The following is a 22,650-nucleotide window of genomic DNA, read 5'->3' on the forward strand; positions in this document are numbered from 1 at the left end:
CCACTCTTTGGCTTCTTCTCCAACGCTAATGTCTAAACCAATTTATTTGAATGCCAAGTGACTGGACCAACTTGACCAACCTCTCATGTGGGACATTGTCAAAGACCTTACTAAAGTCCATGAAACACAAATCCACTGTCTTGTCTTCATCAACTTTCCTAATAACTTACTCAAGATACACCATGAGGTTGGTTAGACATGACTTACCACACACAAAGCCATATTAACTATTCCTAATCAGTCTCTGTCTATCTAAATCTTATATAGTCTGCCCTAAAAATACCTTCTGATAACTTTCCCACTATTGATATCAGGCTCACTGGCCTATCATTTCCTATCTTATTCTTAGAGCCTTTCTTAAACACAGAATTACTTTATCTATCCTCTAATCCTTCAGCACCTCAGCCGTGGCTAAAGATGTTTTAAATATCTCTGCAATTTCTGCACTACCCTCCCACAGGGTCTGAGGGAGCATCTTGTCAGGCCCTGGAGATTTTTCCACCCTAATTTGCCTCAAAGCAGCAAATACCTCCTGTTCGGTAAACTGTATAGGGTCCCAGACCTTGTTGCCGTATTGCTTCACATCTATAGATTCCATGTTTGTCTCCTGAATAATTACAGATGCAAAAGATCTATTTAGAAACATAGAAACCTACAGCACAATACAGGCCCTTCGGCCCACAAAGCTGTGCTGAACATGTCCTTACCTTATTTTCGAGGGGTGATTGATAAGTTTCTGGCCTTAGGTAGAAGGAGTCAATTTTAGAAAACCTAGCACATTTTTTTTTCCAACATAGTCCCCTCCTACATTTAGACACTTAGTCCAGCTGTCGTGGAGCATACAGATCTTGGACCTCCAGAAAGCGTCCACAATGGAGTGATTGATGTTTGTGGCGTAAGGTAGAAGGAGATGAGTTATACAGCTCTTGTTACATGCATGTGCAGGTCAACTCTTTGAGTGATTATACAGAAAGTTTGAAGTTAATGACTCAACAGGAGTGATTGATAAGCTTGTGGCGTGGCCTAAGGTAGAAGTGTTGTGGCTCCACGTACAGGTTACCACTGACCTTCCAGAGAATCAATTTTGTCCCTTGCTGTCCTTTTGCTCTGAATATATCTGTAGAAGGATTCTTAAGGATTCTCCTTCACCTTGTCTGCTGGAACTAACTTGTATTTCCTTTTAGCCGTACTGGTTTCTTTTAAGTGTTCTTTTGCATTTCTTATACTTTTCAAGTACCTCATTTGTTCTGTCTGCCTATACCTGCTATTTGTTTCCTTGGTTTTCTTAATTAGGACCTCAATATCTCTCAAAAAACAAGGTTTCATAAAGCTGTTATCCTTGCTTTTTATTCTGACAGAGGCATACAGACTGTCACTTTTAAAGGCTTTCCACTTCTTGAGTACACCTTTGACCAAAAACAACCTATTCCAATCAACATTTGGCAGTTCCTTTCTGATACCATCATCAAAATTGGACTTTCTCGAATTCAGGATATCAAGCCAAGGAAAAAACCTGTCCTTTTCCATAATTACTTTGAATCTGATGGCATTGTAATCACTAAGTGCGTACTGTGCTCCTACACAAACTGCTGTCACTTGCCCTGTTTCATTCCCGAATAGGAGATTTAGTTTGGACTTCTATGATTAAGGAAATATTCTGAACACATTTGAGAAACTCTTTCCCATCCAGCCCTTCAACAGTAAGGCAGTCATATTCAATATGTGGAAAGTTAAAATTGCCTATTTTAGCCTTATGTTTTTTGTAAGGATCTGCAATCTCTACAAATTTGCTGCTTTAAATCCTGCGGACTGTTTGATGATCTATAAAATAATCCTGTTAACTTGATAATCTTTTCTTGTCCCTCAGTTCTACCCATAAAGCCACACTAGATGAGCTCTCCAGTCTGTTATGACTGAGCACTGCGTGACATTTTCCCTGGCCAGTAATGCCACTCCTCCCCCTCCCACTCTATCACATCTAAAACAACGGAACCCCAGAACATTAAGCTGCTACTTCTGCCCCTCCTGCAAACAGGTGTCACTCTTTGCTACAATATCATAATTCTATTTGCTGATCCCTGCTCTAAGCTTCTCCGCCTTTCCTACCATACTCCTTGGATTGAAATGTGTGCCGCTCAGATTATTAGCCACACCATGTTCAACCTTTTGATTCCTGACCTTGTATGTGCGTATAAGAACATCTTTCCCCACAATAACTCAACTATCTGTTCTTGCACTCCAGTTTCCATTCCTTCCAACTCTGGTGTAAACCCACCTCCCGCGCTGTACCAGCAAACCTTCCTGCTGGGATATTAGTTCCCTGCCAGTTCAGGTGCACACTGTCCCTTCTGGAAGGGAGCTCAATGATCGAAAAATATGAAGTCTTTCCTCCTACACCAACTCCTTAGCCATGTGTAATGCTGTTCAATCTTCCTCTTTCTGGCCTGAATAGCATGGGTAGCAAACCTGAGATCACAGCACTAGAGGTCCTATCCTTTAACTAGCTCCCTGAACTCATTTTGCAGGAGCTCGCCATCCATCCTACCCATGTCCTTAATCCAAGATATCCCTGATCCTGGCTCTCAGGAGGCAATATGCCATCTGGGATTCTCAGTCTCGTCCACATAACCTCCTTTCTGTACCCCTAACCAACAAATTCCCTATCACTACAGCCCACCTCTTCTCCCCCACTTCCCTCCTGAGCCACAGAGCCAGACTCTGATTGCTGGGGCTTTCTTCTACTAAGTCATCCCGCCCCCCCCCCCCAACAATATCCAAAGCAGTACACTTGTTATTGAGAGGAGACTCTGCAGTGGTTGCCTATCCACTTTCCCCTTCTTGACAGTCACCCGTTTACCTGTGTCCTGCATCTTGGTAGCAACCACCTCCCTACATGTCCTCAGCCTCCTGAATGATCCAAAGGTCATCCAGTGCCAGCTCCAACTCCTTAATGCAGTTTGTTGGAAGCTGCAGCTAGAGGCACCTCTTATAGTTGTAATTGTCAGGGACACTGGAGGTCTCCCTGCTTTCTCATATCCTGTAAGCAGAGTATTCCACTACCTTGTCGGATGTCCTCACTCCCTGACTGCAATAAGAAAGAAAGAATGAATACCAGATAAAATAATCTAGCTATGGCCTATGACTCTCCCCTCCTGAACCTCCATCAGCCAAAACCTCAACTTTCCACTCACACAAAGGCTGCTCCATTTAAACCTAACTTCTTTTTATTGGACTTTGCCAACTGTCTGATTATGCGCAATCTAATGTCCCTTTGGGAACTGTGCCTCGCAGAATGTGCCAACAGCCTCTGCTCGGTTCTTTCAAACTCCCTTCTCATCTATGCAGTCTGATGATGCCTCGGGACTATGGTGTGAAAAATATGCCCTGCTTGTTTCTTTAAAAACTCTCTCTGCTTCTGCGCAGCCTGATGACTCATCAGGACTATAGCACACCAAACTGCTACTGCTTCTTGCAATGAGACTTAATACTAACTGACAGTATGATACTTCTAGCATTTTAATGGACACAAAAATCTGCTTAGTGTTGCATTTGCTTTATGGAAGCATTTATGTATAATATTGTATGACATACTCATGAACTTAAACTATTTAAAGCGACAGTACTGTACAATTGGATTTTTATCTGTTTTTCATTAACTCTCTTATTCATTCAGAGGTACAACATATTGACAGCAGATCTACTTTGCTTTATTCCCAAATGAATTGTTTTCATAAGATATACATTGATGCTATTCAAGATATTAGTTACAAAAATAAGTTATATTTACCTTACTAACAAATGTGTAAAATTACACTAATTCTGTTCTAATTCATTAGGTATATCCTTATAATATCTCTATATACTTTAGAGACCATGCGAACTGGCATAGGTAAAGAAATATTGTATTCATTTAAGTTATTTGATGGAGGGGATAATGCTTAACAGACAAATAGCTTACAATGTAGTTTGCACAAGACTACATTGAGCGTAGAGTAGTGAGTTATATCTTGGAAATGTTATTTCAAACAAGATAGCTGTTGTATTCTATGTGATAGCCAGGAATCACAATCCAATAGTCTTATTTGTCAAGACATCATCTCATTTTGCCTTCACCCTCATTCACAGGAAATAAGCAGGTATTTATGAATGCACTGTACCGTGATAAGCCAGAAACTGAGGGGTTGTAGGCACTAGACATACAGGGAACTTCAATGGAATTAAATATAACAAGTTTCAGGTTTTCTTAGAAACAATTTTAGTTCCTTAATAAATGAACAGATCTATTTCATAGTTGATTCTATCAACTTCTAATGGCACTATTACTGAAGTCTTTTTAAGGGAACCAGGTGTGGTTCACTTTACATCATTCTTACTGAGGAATTGTAGAATTTTACAAAGAATTATATCTTTTTACAGTACTGAGTGCAATATTTACTTCTGATGCTGTAGTTGAACAGAGATTTCTGCCCTGAAGGAGCTCTCACTCATGTGGGACATCAAATAAAAGATTTTTTTGGTAGTTGTAAAAGTTTCATTGACAATATTTTGAAGAAAAGCAGCAGAATTATCCTGGTGCCCTGACTACCCTTTACTTAAGCAACCTACCTTGTCATTATCACAACAGCGTTGAACAAAACTGAGCACAAATTATTGTATTTCTACTTTACAACTTTCTTACATATTTCATTTGCCAAAAAGCAGTCTAATGCATCATACTGTCATAAAAATAAATAAATACAATCAAAAAATGAATATTTAAGATCCAAGGAATATTGAATTTTGGAATAAAAGCTGGAATATGCTCTGTTTCCAAGTCTCTTGCTTTTATCCCCTGGATTCCTTTACCTCCAAAGCAATCAGTACATGTGTAGGAACTATAGTTTGTTATCTTAATGTATATTCAAGAATATCTTAATAATCCTGTATCAAAGGAATTAAAATATTACTTGCTTTGTGCCTGGAAGAGTTTAGATATATGTAGTTCTTATAGCAAAAAAGATCAGGAATATGGAGACAACCCTGGAGCATGGTACTGAATATTGATGATCAGTCATGATTATATTGAACGGCAAAGCAGACTTCAAGGATTGAATGATCCATTCACTTTTTATGTTTCTATTATGATGCACTGTGAAACATAGTAAGCAGGAGGACATTTATTGGAAACAGAAAAGCAAATTTCATAGGATTATATCAAAATATACCAAAATGACAAATATTCCTGAACAAACCTACAAGAGTCACTCAAGAGAAGCCAGAAAAGAATGGTGTGGTTGATTTGCATGTTAACCCTTTAATCTATACCAAGTTGCTGGTGCTTTGCCTTTGAGTTAACCAGTTTCTCCATGAAGCTTGGGAAAATATTTCCACATAGAGTTAAATTCTCAACCCTTATTAATATTAATGGTGATCAGTATTTTGAATCTACCAATATGGCTCTCTGGATGTGTTATCCAGCGCATAGCTTCACAGAAAAAATATCTTTCTGATGAAAGGTCATCAACCAGAAATGTTTGCTTTCCATAGATTCTGTCTGATCTGCTAGATATTTCTTTTTTTTTTGTTATTTATAGCCTATGAGACTTCTGTGAAATGCAACAGCAGGTGACTGGTTTCTGCAACTCTTAAGGATTTCATTCTCTCACTAATTCCTAAATTCACCTGCTTTCAAGTTAACTCTCCTCACATCTCATGTTCTCCAGAGAAGACTTGCAAGAGTCACTTTGACTTTATCAAGCACTAATCTTAATGGTTCAGCTACTAAATTTTTACTTTCCCTCCATAGGCTCTCTCATCTTTAATGAATAATAAAACATTACAGTATTAGATGTTTCTTAAAGAATGACATTATGTAAATTTATTTTGCAAAGACAGCAAGTGATGAGCAGTAATACAAATATATCTACAACGGAAATACTTTTGCCTACTATTCAACATTTCATTTGCATTCGCTTTGGTATCTCTTTCCAAATATTAAATGACAAAACATGCTTCAAGAAAATGTAAATGTTCCTATTGCTTTTCTTTATTATTTACATTTTTCATACAAATTGTAATTTCCAGTGATATTGCAATATTATGACACATCTTCCTAAATTTTAGTAGATTACATATATTAGCAGATGTCCTTTCTAAGACAAAAATAGAAGATATTCAGATTTTTTGTTAACAAGAATTCCTTGTCACTTCTATCATCACAGATATTTTGTTTCCAAAGTGGTTATGTCTATCTTTTATTTATCCTTCTTCATTCATGATTTGGATAAAGCATGACATTTCTCATTAACCACTCTTGCTTTGTTACTTATGTGATCTCATTTCCCAATGATTCATCTTTATTAAAGGTCAATCTTTTTTTTCGAAAATGCATCATCAGTATTTACTTTTCTTTGAAAGTACTTTTGGTCATATTCTGTATGCTTTGCTGAGTCTTCATGCAAGATGCCTATGAACTAGTTACAAGCTTGCGTTGAGGCTATTCTCAATCACGTACACCCTCAGAGCTTTATCCCAAGTGATTGATGCTTACCATGACATGATGATATATGTATAGCAATTCTTACAAGTATAATCATTCTTCTTATGAACCATATTTGGTCAATCGACCCATTATTTTCATATATTAATTGAGTTAAACAGTTCAAGGATAGCCACAACTTAAACAGACATAGACACTTATCGTCTATTCAAGACATTTCAAGTGATGATCTGAAAGGGAACACAAATGTCAACCTAATGGCCCGAGGATTTCAGTAAATGAGAGGATCAAAGAATGTAGTCTTAGAAGTACCAGATTGACTAGCTGAGTTTCATTCTGTTCAGATCTCAGTTTAATGAACAGATCCATCCACTTATGTACTCAAAGGTTACCATAGCTTCTTTGGATTTTTTATTATTGATAGTTCAAAGTCAAAAATAATTGCCTGTCACACATTGAACTGAGCAACCTTTACAGATTGCTCTCAGATTCAGTTGGGCCACTTCTGACACTTCTCTCTTTTTTTCTGGATCTCTCTGGTTTCATCTGAGGAGACAAACAATCTATCAATATCTATTATAAATGTGCTACTTTCATAATACCTCAAACAGTCCTCCTCTCATCCTCTCCTGTAAAACACCATCTTTTTATCTCAGTTTCTCCACCTTTGCTGTATCTGTTCTCATGAACAGGCATTCAATTCCAAGACTATTTAAATATCGTTCTCACTCCAGAAAAATGCTTTCACCTCTACCAGAACTGATGGAACATTCACCCTCATTCGGGACATATCACAGATGTCTGCTTTCACTCTCCCCTTAGTTTCCTTGGTCCTCATTTTTCACCTCACTAATCTCCACATTCAGCACCTTTCATTATTTCTGCTAACTGAAACAGGATCCTATGTCTAGTTATGCATCCTCTCTCATTTATTTTTCTTTTCATAGGGTCCCCTCTGTCTTTGATTTGCTGGTCCACATATCCCTTGTCACTCACCCACACGTCACCTCTGGCACATTCCCTTGACGTCATTGGAGGTGCAACACTTGTTATGACACTTCACAAATGGCCCTTCCAGGTGTGTCAGAGATTCACATATACCTCCTCCAACTCCTCTATTGTACTAACACTTAGATTCCAGTTAGATAGGACGCAACCCAGCACTATATTTTCCAGTGTCATGTATTCCTTTCACGCTCCTACTATTCCACCCAGCTTCTCTCTGCCCCGTCCGCTTTTTCCATTCTCTCCCCATCCCATAACTTAGATCCTTCACCCCTTCTGGCTACATCTGCCCTTTATCTCTCACCTCACCTGGTTACACCAGTAACCTAGCAACCCATGTCTCACCCACCTAGATGTTGGCTGTCACCCCCCCCCCCGCTACATTCCCAGTAAAAATGCAGAGTCTTGACTCAAAACTTTGATCATCAATTTGCATCCACAGATGCTGCTTAACTTACCAAATTCCTCCAACAGTTTTTATTTGCACTAGACTACAAAATCTGCAGTTCCTTTTCACTCCAACCTCCATAGACTTTTTCCCACAAGGCCATGTCAGTTCGTTATCATCACTCTATTGTTTAAAAGCAATTCAAACTTATCTGTGATAACATGAGTTGAGAATGATGTTACTTGCTTTCTTTTTCTTTGTAAAATCATATAAAATTGTTCCTGCATGCCACCCATCGTGTCTGTTCCAGATGAAGAAGAGACATCCTACTTAAGCCCAAACTCTTGTATATGGGTTCATGACCACATTCATAGCTTTTAAACACATTCCTCAAAATGCTTCCCATCTCAGCAATACTCTCTCCCATGCCTTCTCTAGTACAATGCATGCACTCTGTGGCTGAGGTCTTTCCCTATACTTCTGTTCCCTCTCACATCCCAAAAGCACACAAGTTTGTAAGTTAACTGGCCATTGTAAATTGTGCTAAGTGTAGGTGACTGAATAATCTGCAGGGGGGGAGGAAGTTCCTCCTCATCTCTGGTTCAAAAGGAAATCACTATATTCTGAGGCTGTGCCCTTTTGTTCTAGACTCATCCACTATAGGAAATATCCTCTCCACGTCAACTCTATCTAGGCCTTTCAGAATTCAATAGGATTCAATGAGATCCCCCTCCCCCATTCTTCTAAACTCCAGTGAGTACAGACCTAGAGCCATGATATGTTCTTCATATCTTTCCCATGAACCTCCTCTGGACCCCCCCCACCCCCACAAATGCCAGCTCATCTTTTTTTAAACCTAAGGAGCCCAAAACTGCTCATAATATCCAAGTGCAGTGTGACCAATTCCTCATAAAACACAGAATTATATCCTTGCTCTTATATTCTAGTTCTCCAGTGTTGACAGTGCATCAGTGCATTTGCCTTCTTTACCACTGATTTAACCTACAAATTAACCTTGGGGAATCCTGCATAATGACTCCAAAGTCTCTTTTCACCTCTAATTTTTAAATTTTCCTCCTGTTTTGAAAAAAAAAGTGTACATTTTTATTCTTTCTACTGAAGTGCACAACCATACACTTCCCTGCACTATATTCCATTCTCCCAATATGTCACAGTTCTGCAGTCTCCCTGCTTCCTCAACACTACCTATCTTTCCACCGATGTTCATATTTATTGTCCACAAACTTGGTCATTAAGCCATCAATTTTGTCATTCAAATCATTGACATAGAACATGAAAAGATGCGGTCCCAACACCGACTCCTGAGAAACACCACTAGTCACAGGCAGCCAATCAGAAAAGGCTCCTTTAATTCCCACTCTTTGCCTCTTGTCACTTAGCCAATCTCTGTCTATGATTGTATCTTTCCTGTAATAAAATGGGTTCTTATCTTGCTTAGCAGTCTCATGAGCAGAACATTTTCAAAGGCCTTCTCAAAATTCAAATTAAAAAACATCTATTTACTTTGTTATTTTCCTGTTATTTTCTCATAGAAATCAACACATCTGTCAGGCAAGATTTCTCGTTAAGGAAAGCATGCTGACTTTGATCAACTTTATCATGTGCCTCCAAGTAGTCTGAAACCTCATCATTAATGGAATCTAACATCTTACCAACAACTGAAGTCTGGCTAACTGTGTTATAATTTCCTTTTTTCTGCCTCCCTCTCTTCTTAAAGAGTGGAATGACATTTGAACATTTCCAGTCCTCCAGAACCATTCCAGAATCTAGTGATACTGGAAAGATTATTAGATTATTAGGAGCTAGATAGGTATCTTATGGACAGGGGAATCAAGGGATATGGGGACAAGGCAGGAACTGGGTATTGATAGTAGTTGATCAGCCATGATCTCAAAATGGCGGTGCAGGCTCGAAGGGCCGAATGGTCTACTTCTGCACCTATTGTCTATTGTCTATTATTACTAATGCTTCCACACTCCCTTCTGCTACCCCTTTCAGAGCTCTGGGTGTAGTCCATCTGGTCCATGTGACTTATCTAACTTCAGACTTTTCAGCTTCCAAAATACATTTTCATTAGAAATAGCAACTCCACTCACTTTTTGTATTTTCTTTTATATTATTGGCTTCATATTTGATCTCTTATCTCCTTATGGATTTTTTTAGTCTCCTTCTGCTGGCTTTTAAAAGACTCCAATACTCTACTTTCCCACTAATTTTTGATTATGTCCTCTCTTTTCCTTTTATGCTGTCTTTGACGTTTTGTTGTCAGCCACGGTTGCCTCTTCCTCCCTTAAGCGTACTCCTTCATCTTTGTGATGTATCTGTTCTGACCCTTATGAATTGCTCCCAGAAACTTTCCTGCTAGTGTTCCCTTCCAATCAACTTTGTCCAGCTCCTCTCTCATCCCTCTGTAATTCCCCTTAAAACACTTCAATACTGAAACATCTGCCTTTATCTTCTCCCTTTCAAATTGCAAGGTGAATGTTATCATATTATGATCCCTGTCTCCAAGACTTCCTTTAGCTTAAGCTCCCTAAGCAAATCTCCCTACAAAACAGCCAACACAGAAATGCCTTTCCCCTCAAGGGTTCTAAAAAGCCTTTTATAGGCTTTCTACAAATTCTCTCTTGGGATCCAGCCCCAACCTGATTTTCACAATCAACCTGCATGTTGAAATCCCCCATGAGAATTGCAACATGCCTTTACTTTCTACCATTGTAATTTGTACCCCACTTCCTGGCTACAGTTCAGAGGCCTGTATATAAGTCCTATCAGGGCTTTTTACCCTTGCAGTTCCTTAACTCTACCCACAAAGACTCTTAATCTTAAGAACATGTGTCACCTCTTTCTAAGGACTTGATTTTTTTTATTACCAACAGAAGCACTTTGCTGGTCCGTGCATTCACCTGCCAACTCATCTTATTCTTACCCTCACTGTTGTGTGGCACAGGCAGCAATCCAGAGTTTACTACCCTTGTCAATCAAGAGAAAAAGGGGGAGGGGTACTAGAGGGAAGCAATGGGCTGACACGGAGATAAGGTGAAAGAGGGGAAAGGGGGTGGGAAATGGTGAAGGAGGGTGTGTGGGTGGCATTACCAGAGGTTTGAGAAATCAATGTTCATGCCATCAGGTTGGAGGCTACCTAAACGGAATATAAGGTGTTGTTCCTCCAACTGAAGTGTGGCCTCATCACAACAGTGTAGGAGGCCATGGATGGATATATTGGAATGGGAATAGGAAGTGGAATTAAAATGGATGGTTACTGGGAGATCCTGCTTTTACTGGTGGACAGTGAAGCAGTGTCCCAATATGCGTCAGGTCTCACCTATACACAGGAGGCCACACAGTAGCACCAGACACAGTATATGATTCTAACAGATTCACAGGTAAAGTGTCACCTGGAATGACTACTTAGGGCCTTGAATGGTAGTGAGGAAGGAGGTGAGGTGTAGGGGCAGGTGTAACATGAACACTAATTTCTCAAACCTCCGGCAATGTCCCCTCACCTTATTTGCCCATCATCTCCCTCTGGTGCTCCTCCCCTCTTTTTTTTCTTCTTTGGCCTTCTGTCTCTTTCACCAATTGGCAAAGGTGATGATACGTCAGCATAAGGAGGAAGATTGAAAATTTGGCTGTGTGGTGTCATAACAACCTCGAATTCAATGTCAGCAAGACCAAGGAACTGATTATTGACCTCAGAATAAGGAAACCAGAGGTCTATGAGCCAGTTCTTATCAGAGGATCCGAGGTGGAGAGGGTTAGTAACTTTAAAGTCCTAGGTGTTACCATTTCAGAGGACCTTTCCTGGAACTAGCAAGTAAGTGCAATTATGAAGAAAGCACAACAGCACCTGTACTTCCTCAGGAGTCTGTGGCGATTCATCATGACATCTAAAACTTTGACAGACCTCTATAGATGTGGATGTGTAATGGAGAGTGTATTGACTGGCTGCATCATGGCCTTGAATGGAAACACCAATGCCTTTGAATGGAAAATCATAGAAATGGTAATTAATTCAGCCCAGAACATCACAGGTAAAGCCCTCTCAACCACTGTGCACATCTACATGAAATGCTGTCGTAGGAAAGCAGCTCACCACCCAGATCATGCTCCCTCTTCACTGCTGCCATCAGGTAAATGGTACAATAGCCTTAGAATTCACACCACCAGGTTCAAGAATAATTACTATCCCTCAACCATCAGGCTCGTGAATAGAAGGGGATAACTACACTCTCATACTCCATCCTTGAAATATTCCCACAACCAATAACTTCACTTTAAGGCCTCTTTATCTCATTATGTCATTTTCTCATTATTTATTGCTATTTATTTATGTTTGTATTCACACAGGTTGTTATCTTCTGCACTCTGGTCAACATTTCATTGATCCTGATATAGTTACAGATATACTTATTCCCCCCCCCCCCCACCTTCCCTATTCCACTTTATCTCCTTACCTGCTCATCACATCCCTCTGATGCTCCTGTCCCTTCCCTTTCTTCCATGGTCTTTTATCCTCTCCTTTCAGATTTCCGCCTTCTCCAGCCTTTTATCTTTTGCACCAATCAACTTCCAAGCTCTTTACTTCATCCTTCCACCGCTCTCAGTTGAACCTATGACCGACCACCTTGTATTTCTTCCTCCCACCTTCTTATTCTCACTTCTTATTTTTTCTTCCAGTTCTGATGAAGGGTCTTAGCCCAAAACGTCAGCTGTTTGCTCTTTTCCATAGATGCTGCCTGACCTGCTGAGTTCCGCTAGCATTTCATGTGTGTCGCTTTGCACTTCCAGGAACTCCAGTGTTTTTATTGATGGAATTGCCGGTATTTTTAATATCTTCTCTTTGCTTTTCTATATTCCCTTTTAATATCATCCTACACTTTGTGCTATTCTGAATTTTCTGTTGTATTATGTTCTCAGTAACTGACATATATTTCACTATTTTACCTATTATATTTACTCATTTGTCAGGATATGGCTCTTACTGGGATGAGAATTACCCTATTATGACTGACTAAAAAATTAAGCTAAAGTTCTTTAGAGTTTAGAAGAATTGAGAAGTGATCTAATTGAAACATATAAGATTTTAAAGGGACATAGCACAGTAGAAATTGAGATATTGCCACTGCAGGGAAAATCTCAAACAGGAAGATACAATTACAAGATTAGATGGTGATCATTTAAGACTTTGGTGCAGAGGAACTACTTATCACAGTGGGTGGTGAATATCTGGAATTCAAGTACGAGGTCATGTACTTTAGTGGGAACAATCAAAAAGTGGGTTATTATCAAAATTAGGCGAGGCTGCAACTAAGTGGTGCAGAGGGATCTTGGTGTTCTAATGCATGAATCATAGAATGTTGGCTACTGGAGTAAGTAGTTCAGAGAGAACATGCCAATTAGGTCTAAATTGGATTTTAAGTTTATTCTTTTGAAGTTTCCAGTTGTTTTAAGGACATGACACATTTATTAAGAGCATAAACATTCATTCACATTCGTATATGCATATGGCATTGAAGCCTCTGAAGTAGATATTTAAGGTACATTTCAATTAGGACTAACTCTATTTATTTTATATTATTCTGACATACAAATCAGTTCCATCTAGATCTTACCGCTGCTATAATTAAAGACAGAACATAGTAGGCTACTAAATAATTACTGTGCATTTAGGTTATCTTGCCTTACTAAATATGGTTACAATACACTTAAATCATCATTCAAGCTTCAGTGATTCTTATTTCAGATTTAATTACTAGGACCTGTGAGTAATCAATTAAACAGTGTTCAGCTTTCAACCACTTTCATAGTGGAGAGACTCTGATCAAGGATGTCGCTAAGTGGGTAGCTGTGTCTAAAGTTGTTTTGATTGCGGGTCTGTAGCTTGGAAATTGAATCACTCTGAGAGCTAGAGCAGAACATGTCAATGAGACTGATGAGGCCCAAGGATGTGGCTGGAAAAGTTAGCTGTCACATGGGAGGGATGCCAGAGAAGGTCAGAGGAGAGAGGAATGGATGATAATTAATTGCTGATTATCAATGGAGAGAAAGAGAAGATTAGGATGATGGTAATGAAAAGGAAAGCCTCAATTTGTGGCTCTGAAATAGCTGGGTGGAATATCCTTGAGCAATGTCTGGTTTGTGGAATATCAGGTGGTCAATGGATATCTTGTCTGCCTCTGAAAAGTTTTAAGTTGGGAGAAGTTTGTGAGTTTAGTGTGCTGCTCTTGGCAGGTCACAGACATATCAGTTAACTAATGACTTAAAGAGAACATACCTGCTGGTTTCCCAGTAGCAGGAATAGTAACCTACTTGTGCAGGTTTATTTTCAGCTTTGCAGAAGCAGATTTAATCAAGCCATCAACAGTTTGTTTTGAGAACGTGAATGTGAATGAAGAAATCTCCTCATGAATACTGTAATTGGATACCACTTAGCATAATCAGAATCCCCGCCCCTTTGTCATGTGTCTGAAATGGAATAAAAATTATTAAACTATGATCCATATTCAAGGCCACAATTTTTCATGGAATCTGGGTTACATGACACACAAAAATAAGATATTTAGCATTTGAACTTTTCTACAGCAAACGGTTGCTTTGTTCTATTATTATCATGTTATGGCCAAGGCTTCCCATACTTCATGACTAAATGTTAATTTGTTCCTTAAAGAGAGTAGCTCTGGCTTTTGGTGGATTTTGATTCTGATGTGCTACAGTCTGAAATGATTGATAATCTTTTTATGTTCTTTGAGGAAGAAAGTCAAGGATATCAAGGTTCATGAACCTTGGGTGATGAGTGATGTTGTAAATGTTGTCAAAAAAGGAAAGGTTTAGGAAACTGAAGTCAAACAGGGTTCTTGAGGAATATAAAAGAAGTGGGCACAATTGGGGAAGAAAAAGGGATTCGATAGGTGAAATGGAACTATGAGATGTCTTGGGGAAAATTCCAAAGCATTTTATATGTATAATATAAATAAGAGGGAAGTTGGGGAGAGTGTAGGGTCACTCAAGGACAAAGGAAGGTAAGGAGGGTCAATGTGGATAATACAGCAAATTAATTACCATCTGGAAATGCATGGACAGTCAGTGTGTTTCTGAATGTGAGGTCTTTCCTTATGATAACTTTTAGGAGGTGATGAAGCTGATGAGATGAGGATGGGGCTGTGGATGTTATATACACAGATTCATTAAGCCATTTTCAGGGTCCCACATAGAAGGCTGATTGAAAGAATTAAGGCACATGTGATCCACAGTGACTTGATGAATTGAATTCCATATTGGCTTAGCCGTGAAAGACTGAGGATAGTGGTGGAGGAGTATTTATCTGACTGGAGGTCTAAGAAGAGTGGTGTTTTTCAGTGATCCATGCTGGGATTATTGTCTTCTGTGATATATGTAAATAATTTGGGCAAAAGATCAGGAAGACTGATTAGTAAGTTTGATTGGAAGAGTTGTGAATAGTGAAGGAGGATGTTACAGAGTAATGCAATGCAAATACAGGCCCTTCTGCTTTGCCCTTCACTCTAATGGAAAAATGCTGCTTCTGGACTTTTGTTATCACTCTTAAATTCTTCCTACTTGCTATTCATTCTTTTCCTTCAGACACGTTCACTCAATCAAACTCTGGACCTTAATTACCCCAGAATTGGCCATGCTGCACTTTAAGACCCTAACCTATTGATCTGACCTATCCTTTTCCATCACTATCTGAACACTAATAGAATTATGATCGCTAGAGCCAAACTACTCCCTGACTGCTTCTTCAGTTACTTACCCTTCCTTGTCTCCTAGGAAGAAGTGCAGTATTGCACTCTCCAATGTAGAGGCCACTATATACAGAGTCCAGAAAACTTTCCTGGACACATTGCACAAATTCCAACCCATCCAGGCCCTTAAAACTGTGGGAGTCCAGTCAATATTGGGGAAACTAGAATCTCCTAATAATAAAACACTATTATTTTAATAACTAGAACCAATTTCTCCACACACCTGCTCTTTAACTTACTGCTGAGTAATGGTGAAAGCTGTCAATAATACAGCTGTATCAGAGTGGCTTTCCTCTTGTTTCTAAGTTTTATTCATATGGCCGGAATATTCATCTGTATCCTGGAATACTGAATTGCCTGTCCTGCCCTTCTCTCAGCTATGTTTCTGTTATGGCTAAAACAGCCCAGTCCTCAGAGCTGGGCCATGTGGAGTCTGTCCACTTTACCTGTTAAACCTTGAGCATTGAAGTAAATGCAGCTAACTGAAAATCCATTCTCTACCTTCACCATGTCTCTGGTTATCCTGATTACCATACTTGCTATCACTTTATCCCATGAGTCCTACCTCTTGCCAATCTAGCTTAAACCAATTCCACCCCCCCCCCCCCCATCCCCATGTAGCACTAGCAAATTTCCCTGCAATTTTCCTGTCCCTCCCTGGTTCAAGTGCTACCCATCCCACTTGTGCAATTCCTGAAGCGATCCCAATGGCCCAAGAACCTGTGCCCTATGCCATCGCATCAGCCAAAAAATCATCTGGGTTATTCTTCCATTTTTGGCCTTGCTAGAATGTGTTTCCAGAGGAAGCCAGAGATCACTACCCTTGTGCTTTTCCTTCTTACCTAATGTAACTCCCTAGATTCATTCTGCAGAACTTTATCCCTCATTCTACCTATGTCATTTGTACCACATTGTACAAGGGACTCTGGCTTTTGCCATCCTGCTTGAGAATATTCCACAGCTGCTCAGAGACATGCCTGTCCCTGGCACACAGGCGACAACACATATCCTGACATCTCTTCTGTGGCCACTGATTCTCCTGCCTGTCCTCCTCAACACTAGGCTCCTACCACTATCACCCATCGAATGTGGCTGGCATCAAGGGCTTTACTGACTAAGCAAGGAAAAACCGTTTTGACTATACCAGTGACATTTCCCTCCTTGATGCTCAAAACAGCTTTGATATACTCTGCACTCTTAGAGACATGCAACAACACAATTCTGGCCACGAAAGTTACCCCCCTCCTGGGTGCGCAGCCATTGTCTGTAACGGATGCAGACATGAGAAGGACTCTGCTCTAAGGTGACCAGACCGGACTACAACCCAGGCCGAGTACGCAGGGAGTGTGCACACCAGCTCACTGACATCTTCACAAATATCTTCAATGATCCTCTCATCCAGGTTGCTGTCCCCACGTGCTTCATATCAGCCGCCATCATCCCCGTATCAAGAATTCTATACCTTCAGAACTAACCGACTATTGCCCAGTGGCACTGACACTAATAATCATGAAGTGTTTTGAATGGCTGATAAAGGCACTTATCTGAAACTCCTCTCCTGTCACATTGGACACTCCCTAATATTGCCTGAACTGCCATGGCATCAGTCATGTTCCTGACCCTGACACACGTAGGATGTTGTTTCTGGATTTCTGTTTGGCATTCAACAATATTGTCCATAGACCTTGGTGAACAAACACCTACTCCTCAGCCTAAGTACACCACTAATTTCCTAATCAACAGACCTCAGATAATCATGATTCCCAAACACATCCTCAACACGGGTGTCCCCCAGAGCAGTGTACTGAGCCCATTGCTGTACAATGCTCACACATGACTGCACAGCCAAAGACCCAAGCAATCACATTGTCAAGTTTGCCAAAGGCGTGACAGTGGTGGTACGAATCACCAACAATGAGGAGATGACCCACAGACAGGAAGTGGAAGAGCTCAGGGACTAGTGCTAGGCAAAGAAATTCTCCATCACCATCAACTAGAGAAAGGAACCATGTATAAGGGTTTGTCAAATCTTAAAACACATTCCACTTCATACATTAAAACAAAATGGGAGCAAAAAGGATGGATAATTATATCTGAGGAACAATGGACAATAATATGAAGGTATCAATGGAAGTGTAACAATTCACAAAAATGGAGGGAGTTCAGATGGAAAAACTTGATAAGATATTTTATTACACCCTCTCAGAAATCCCATTATGATAGTAACCTCCCTGTTTGCTGGAAAAATTGTGGAAATGAAAATGCAAGCCATTATTATATTTTCAGGGAATGCCCTATTATCAAAGACTATTGGAGTGGGATACACAGTGCCCTACAAGACATATTTAAATGTGAAATACCCTTAGAAAGTAAGACCATATATTTTAGGTATACACCTCAAGAATGGTTGAAAAGAGATAAATATTTAATGAATATGCTGCTGGTGGCTGGTAAAAAGACTCTTACCAGAAGATGGTTATCACAGGAGAGCCCAACTTTAAATGCATGGATGGAAATTACAATGGACATTCACAAAATGGAGAAGATAACAGCATCTGTTAACCATAAGCTGGAACAAATTGATTCATACTGGGAAAAATGTTTTAACTACATAATGCCTCATAGGCCTGATTTTATTCTCAGAAATCAATGAATATGTTGTAAAAAAAAGAGGATTCCTCCTTACTTGTACACAGTGTTCTCTTTTTGCTTGTCCTTTCTTTCCTTTCTTTTCTGTAAGCGTATACCTCAGATAAATATTATGTGGAAATTTGTGACAAATATGACTATATGATATATATACAATATCTGGAATACATCTTATGGAAATGTTTGTTTGATGATGAACTTCAACAAAAAATAAATTACAAAAAAAAGACAAAGGAAACGGTTAATGAGTTCAGGGGAACTCTCAAGCCTCTTCATGTTGGCTGGACAGCAGAGGAAACTGCAAAACTAATGAACTCTTGGGAGTGCACACCTTGCACAACCTCTCACCATCTCAGAACACAATCCACTCTATCAGAAATGGTCACCAATGACTCTGCTTTCTGAGGAGGCTGAAGAGAGCTGGACTTTGCACATCTATACTCAAGTCATTCTGCAGGTGCTCAGTAGAGAGCATCCTAACATGCTGCATCACAGCATGGTTTGGAGACTGCACTGCAATGGACAGGAAAACTTTACAACAGTTAGTCAAAACTGACAAATGCATCACTAGCATCAGCTTACCCACCATCAAGGACATTTATAGAGAAAGGTGCCAGAAAAGGGCCAGTAACATCATGAAGTATCCCATCCGCCTTGCTCTTTGACTGTGTGTTCCCCTCCCATCAAGGAGGAGGCTATGTAGTATCCATGCCAGGGCCACCAGATTCAAAAGCAGTTACTCGCCACGAGCATTAAGGCTGATTAATACCTCCACCCACTAACCTCTCCACATCCCCACCACCACTGCATTATCAGTTCCTGTCAGCCACCTAGTGTATCTTGTGCCTAGCGTCACTTTATAGACATACAATCAATCTGTGTATACAAGCTTCTGTATCTTATGTATGTATACAGTATTTCTTGAGTGTGTTTTATTATTGTTTTCTTTATCTTATTGTGTTTTGTTTTTCAGTTGCATCAGATCTGGATTGTTCTTCTTCACACTTGTGTGCTGGAAATGACATTAAACATTAAACAGTGAATATCCACCACCTCAAGTGTATCCAAGGGGGTATAGCTGTTAATGAGGGAAAAAGCTACAGGGGAACTCTGTACCGATGCCTATTCCCCTTACTTTTTGTGGTGATCACCCATTCATTTGAAGCCTGTACAAGATACAGCAGGATATAGATCAGTTGGAAACATTGGAAGAGATGGGATAGATGGAGTTTAAATTGGACGTGTGAAGTGTTGTACTTTAGGTGGTTAAATGTGAAGAAAGTATGCATTAAATGATATAATTATATTGTGCATTTCATGCGGGGAGAGGGGAGTTTTGGGGCTGATGTTCTTGTTGCATTTTGTGCGAGAGAAGGAGTTTTGGGGGGGTTGATAATCTTGCCATTCATTTTTTTGTGAGGGGCATGGATGGGTTTGCTGTTTCTCTTGGAATCTGACTTCCATGGTTTTCTCTGTTTTGTGGCTATCTGCAGAAGAAGAATCTTTGAGTTGTGTACTGCATACATGCTTTGATAATAAATGAACATTTGAACCTTTGAGGATCCTTAGGAGCATGGATGCACAGAAGGATCTTAGGGTGCAAGTCCATAGCTCCTTAAAATGGAGGTAGGTAGGGTGGTAAAGAAGATAAAATGCCTTCATCGGTCGGGGCACTGAGTATAAAAAAAATCAGACAGCCATGTTGAAGCTTCATAAAATATTGGTAAGGCAACATTACCAGGTATTGAAATGTAGAAGACAAAATGCCTTCGTCAGTCAGGGCACTGAGTACAAAAAAATCAGAGAGCCATGTTGCAGCTTCATAAAATATTGGGAAGGCAACATTTGGAGTAGTGTATGGAGTTCTGATCACCTCATTTCAGGAAAAGTATGAAGGATATAGAGAGGGTGCAGAAGAGATTTGACAGAAGAGATTGGATAAACCTGAATTGTTTTCACTGAGGTGCTGGAGCCTGAAGGAGGTGGCCTGATAGAAGTGTATAACATTATGATATGTACAGAAAGGTTTTGTAGCCAGAGCACTTCTCCAGGTATTGAAATGTCAAGTATTAGAGGGCATAGGTTTAAGGTGAGAGGAGGAGAGTTCAAGGAGATTTACATGGCATTATTTTTTACAGAGAGAGTGATAGGTTCTTGGAGTGCACTGTTGAAAGAGGCGGTGGAAACAGATATAATAACACATTTAATAGGCACCTGAACAGGCAGTGAATGGAGGGATATAGACCAGGAGCAGGTAGATGATATTAGTATAAGTTGGCAGGTATTGTGGGCTGAAGGGTGGATTCCTGTGCTGTACTGTTTGACATTTTACGTTCTATTTTCCAATAAGGGGTTGAATTTTATTTTAAACTATTTTCATTTTGTAAGATCAGTATGATACTATCAAATAAAATAAAGCAAGGAGCACTAAGTAATTTATTAATAATGGTACTGTACTGTATAATATGTTAAACAGTTTAAGCAGTTAGTTTTGTCTTATTTGCCAAATGGATAGCTGATGATTCCCATCAAATCATTTTCGCACAACCTTTTTTGTCTTTACCTCATGACAATTGAATGGTGCAAAAATAAATTCTAGCTACAAATTCCACTTCAGTGTCTGTGAGTCCACTCAATATGTTAACCGTGCATACATTAAGACAGAGTTCATGATAATATAAAATTGGGCACAGCCCTCTGATTCCTAGACCCACTGTCACATTTTAATTTAAAATTCCTCATTTAACTTTACGCATGACTGTTAGGTCAACTCTCGGTCATCTATCATTATTGCAAAGCTCTGGGATCTCCTGTTTTCCCAATAACACGGGTAATGATGCCAGATCAGTGTGGTGCATCTTCTGTGAACTGCCTCTGCTCATTTATCAAGCTAATCAAGGCAATAACTGCTTCCAATGTTTTGTTTCCTGAGTCAAATGGAAGATTTGCTTCCCTGTTACTTTATAGGACCTCAAGTAATTTCAAAACACTTTACTGCCAATGAAATACTTTTGAAGTATAGTGTTGTGGTTAACCTCCTTCCATCATACTGCACCAAAATGTCACAGTGACTTTAGTGTGAGGGTTTCAATAGAAACTTTTATCTGTGATGAATAAATTTATAATTATTTATAATGAAAGAGCAGTAATTTAGTAGCTGTACTTCTAGGTCAGAGTGATTTACTAAGAATATTTCAGCAAATTAAAAAAGTACCATGATTCTTTTCATTTCGATTTGTTTAAATGTAAGTTGATGAACACAAGCTCACTGAATGGAATTAAAAGCACCTCAGTACCTTACAAGATCACTGTTATGTGTTGGGAACAGGCAAGAGCGCAAAAGTAAATGACTGAGTCAAGGACACACTGTCTGGATTTTTTTCATCTGTAAAGTTTTTTTTCTTTCAAAATAAGTAGCATGCAAAAATTTATGTGAACTATCATTATGGTCATTTGCATGAGTATCAGATTAATTCTGAAAGACTTCAACCATCATGACTCAACATCACTGACACAATGGTGTGATTCTAAAAAGCTGATTTAAAGAAGGTCATGAAGAATATACTCACTAGGGCTGTTATAAATTAAATACTAACAATAAAGGCATTTACAACTTTATATTTATGTTGCTTTATTGTACTTTTGAACTGTTATCCCTTTATTATGCAAATAAGATAACGAAGAACCTTTACGTGCTTTATTATGCTGCAATATTGACTAAGTATCTAATACTGAATATTCAAGGTAAATGAATTTTTAAACACCGCTTTTCTTTATCACCTTGTTTTTGCAGCACTGAAAGAGCATTGTGAAATACAAAATAGGAAAGTGATCCTAATTTTAAGGGCTATTTTAATGTATATTAATTGTCTGAAGAATAAACTAATTTGAAAATGACATCTTGTGAAACTGAATGTTGGCATTGCTCTGCAGTATTGATTTTTGTACTGTTACTCCCTCATTTTCTTCAATGATGGCAACTGTGCAGAGCTTTTAGTGGGGAAGGAAGGGGAGAAAAGAAATATCTATAGTGATTGATTTTCTCACTCTTGATACATTGGATGCAAATGGCTTGGTAAGGAAACAGGTACAAGAAACTGCAAAGAGTTCTGAACACAGCTAAGCATGTCATAGCTACTAAAATCCCCTTTTGAGCTCTGTCTATACATCTTGCTGCTACTGTAAAGCAGTCAACATAATTAAAGTCCGCACATACTCTAGACATTCTCTCTTCTCTGCTCTCCCGTTAGGCAGAAGATACAGAAGTCTGAAAACATAACACCAAGCTCAAGGACAGCTTGTATCCCATTGTTAGCAGACACTTGAATGGACATCTTGTATGA

This window comes from Hypanus sabinus, chromosome 8 (genome assembly GCF_030144855.1).
Source record: "Hypanus sabinus isolate sHypSab1 chromosome 8, sHypSab1.hap1, whole genome shotgun sequence".
NCBI classification, from domain to species: domain Eukaryota; kingdom Metazoa; phylum Chordata; class Chondrichthyes; order Myliobatiformes; family Dasyatidae; genus Hypanus; species Hypanus sabinus.